Raw genomic sequence first — 3852 nt, forward strand, 5'->3', positions numbered from 1 at the left:
GAAGAAGGGTTGATGCTTTTGAGTTGTGGTGCTGGCAAAGAATGCTGAAGGTACCATGGACTGCCAAAAGAACTAACAGATCTGTCCTGGAAGAAGTGCAGCTGAGATGCTCCTTGGAAGCGAGGATGGCCAGACTTCGTCTCACCTACTTTGGTCATGTTGTCAGAGGGGACCATTCCCTGGAGAAGGATGTCATGCTTGCTAAGGTGGAGGGTCAACTAAAGAGGGGAAGGCCTTCGACGAGATGGATTGACACAGTGCCTGCGACAATGGGCTCAAGTATAGCAAGGATCGTGGAGCTGGCATGAGATCAGGCGGTGTTTCATTCTGCTGTGCGTGGGGTCACTAGGAGTTGGAAGTGACTCGGCAGCACCTAACAACAACAACAACTCCTCACACTTTATTCTTTCTTCCAAAAAATATTACTTGAGATATTTCAAATATACATATTCAAAATGTAGAAAAAATTATTATGTATCCTACCAGAAGACTTGTGGTTCAAACCCACCAGCCATTCTGCAGAAGCAAGACTGGGTAAAGATTTACCACCTTAGAAATCCAATGGGGTCACTATGCGCTGGAATCAACTTGATGACAATGAGTTTTTGTTTTGTTTTGTTTAGCTCCTTTGCTTTTATTTATATATTTTAGAATACTTTTGTTTATATTGACATAAATCTTGCTTGAATTTTCATAGGAATTGTGTTAAAACTGTATAAATTGGAGGAGGATTAACATCTTCACTATGTTTATTTATATAAATGCATCTCTCTCCACTTATATGTATCTTCTTTCCTTCCTCAGCATAGTGTAATTTTCTGTGAACAAGTCCTGTCCCTGTTTTGTTAGATTAACATCTAAGTAATTCATTTTCTTTTTCAGTGATTATAAGTAATACTTTAAATTTCCATATCATTGTTCCTAATAGAAATATAATCGATTTTTCGATGTTTATCTTGTGTCCTGAAAACTTTCTGAACTTATTTACTAGTTATAGGAGTTTCTGTTATAGATTCCTTAGGATTTTCCACATGTACAATCATGTCATCTATAAATAAGGACAGTTTTCTTTCTTTCTTTCTTTCTGGTCTAGATGTCTTTTTATTTCCTTTTCTTACTTATTATACTGATTAAACCTTACAACATTATGCTGAATAAGAGTGGTGAGAAGAGACATTTTTGCCTTTTTTTTTTTTTAACTTTTTATTGTGATTTGGGTACACTTTCACAAAGCAGACTCATTTTACTTTCAACAGTTCATATATATTTTGTTTCATAAGAGTTTTGCCTGTTTTTGATCTTATGGGAAAAGCATTTAGTCTTTCACTGTTACATATAGTGTTAGCTGGAGGGTTTTTATTAGTGGTCTTAGTTAAGTAGAGGAAGTTTCCCCTCTGTTCCTATTTTTCTGAGTTTTGATCCTGAGTAGGTGTTGAACTTTGTCAAATGCTTCTTCTGCACCGATTGAGATGATCATTTGATTTTTCACCTTTAGCCTGTTGATGTGATGTATTGCATTGGTTGATTTTTAAAATAGTGCATCAATCTTGTATCTCTGGAATAAATCCCAACTGGTTGTGGTATATAATTCTTTTTATATATTGTTGGATTTCATTTGTCCATATTTTGTTAAAAGTTTTTTGTGTCTATATTCATGAGAGATGTTGGTCCATAGTTCTCTCTCTTTTTGTACTTTGTTTTTTTGTTCTCTATTTCTAGTATCAGGATAATACTAGCTTCATAAAAGGAATTAGGAATTTCCTCTTCTACTTTTTGGAAAAGATTGTATAGGATAAGGGTTAATTCCTCATTAAATATTTGGTATAATTCTCTAGTGAAATTATCTGGACCTGAGAGTTTCTCTTTGGGGAGTTTTTTAATTACAAATTCAATTTCCTTAGTAGCTATAGGGCTATTCCAATCATCTATTTCCAATTGAGTGAGTTTTGGTAGTTTGTGTTTTTTGAGGAAGTAGTCTGTTTTGTCTAAGTTGTCAGATTGATGTATGTAGAGTTGTTTGTAGTATTCCTTTATTTCATTTTGAATTCTAGAGTCTCTGGTGACACCCCATTTCATTATTGATATTGATAATTGTATCTTCTCTCTCTTTTTTATTTGTCTTACTAGAAGTTTGTCACTTTTATTGACTTTTTCAAAGAATCAGGTTTTTGTTTTGTTAGTTTTTTCCTATTCTTTTACTGTTTTTAATTTCATTGATTTATGTTCTTATCTTTACCATTTCCTTCCTTCCACTTGCTTTGATTTTATTTGTTCTTCTTTTCTTAGGTTCTTGAGATGGGAGCTTTATTGCTTTGAGACTTTTTTTCTCTCTTTTAATATATGCATTTAGTGCTATAAATTTCCCTCTGAGCACTTCTTAACTATGTCCCATAAACTTTAATATGTTGTATTTTCATTGTCATTCAGTTCCATGTATTTTTTTTTATTTCCCTTGAGACTTCCTGTTTGATCCATAGATTGTGTAGATATACGTTATTTAGTTTCAAGTGTTTGGAGATTTGTTATCTTTCTGATATTAATTTCTAGCTTGAATCCACTATGGTTGGAGAACACACTTTATATAATTTTGATTCTTTTAAATGTATTCAGGTTTGTTTTATGGCCCAAGATATGCTCATTCTTGGCATACGTTCCATGGATACTTGGATAGAATGTGTATTCTTCTGTTAAGCAGATTGTTTTATAACTGTCAGTTAGATCCTATTGGTTGATGATGTTGTTGAGTTTTTCTATATCCATGCTGTTTTACCATTTAGTTGTTTTATCAGTCGCTGAGAGAAGGGTGTTAAAGAATTCAACTCCAGTTGTGGATTTATCTATTTCTCCTTTCAGTTCTCAGCTTTGGCAACTCTGTAGTTTGATGCATTCACATTCAGAATTGCTATGAGTTCTTGATAAATTGACCCTGTTATCATTATGCAATGTCCCTCTCTACTGTGAAGTCTACTTTATCTAATATTAATATAGCCACTTCTGCTTCATTTGATTAATGTTTACATGATATAAATTTTTCCACACTTTTCTGTTCAACCTGATTATATTTGAACTGAATTTCTACTTTAAAAATTATTTATTGTGATTTGGGTACAAATTTACAAAGCAGATTCATTTTACTCTCAACAGTTCATATGCATTTTGTTTCATGGCACCGATTACAATCCCAACAACAAACAGCTCTCCTCCCTGTGACTATCCCTACCCTGTGTCCTTATCCCTGTGTCCTTCACTTGCATGAAGTGAATTTCTTGAAGACAGTATAGTTGGGTTATATTTTTAACTCAATCTGTCAATCTCTACTTTTTAATTGGTATATTTAAACAATTTACATTTAATATTAATACTTTAGGACTTAAGTCTGCCATTTTATTTTATTTTATTTTCTGCTTAGTCTCCCTGTTTTTCATTTCTTTGTGTCTTTTTCCTGTTTTCCTGTGGGTTACTTGAACATTTTTCAAAATTCCATTTAGATATATCTATGGTGTTTTTGAGTGTATCTTTTTGTATAGCTTTTAGTGTCTTTTCTAGGTATAAGATTATATATACACGTTGTTGTTGTTAAGTGCCGTCAAGTCGGCCCCGACTCATAGCGACCTCTCCTTGGGTTTCCGAAGCAGAAACCAGAAGTAGGATTGCTCAACCTTCCTTCCAAGGAATGGCTGGTGGGTTTGAACTGCCAGCCTTCTAGTTAGCAGTCAAGTGCCTTAGGCACTATGTTACCAGCTGATCATATTCTACTGGTGATGTCATTTTATAGTTTGAAAGAAGTATAGAATCTTACCTCCTTTTACACTCCTACTTTTATAACATAATATATAGTATAACTGTCTTTTT

The sequence above is a fragment of the Orycteropus afer genome, unplaced genomic scaffold (genome assembly GCF_000298275.1).
Source record: "Orycteropus afer afer isolate SDZICR_OR568_19922 unplaced genomic scaffold, OryAfe1.0 scaffold00089, whole genome shotgun sequence".
Lineage (NCBI taxonomy): Eukaryota > Metazoa > Chordata > Mammalia > Tubulidentata > Orycteropodidae > Orycteropus > Orycteropus afer.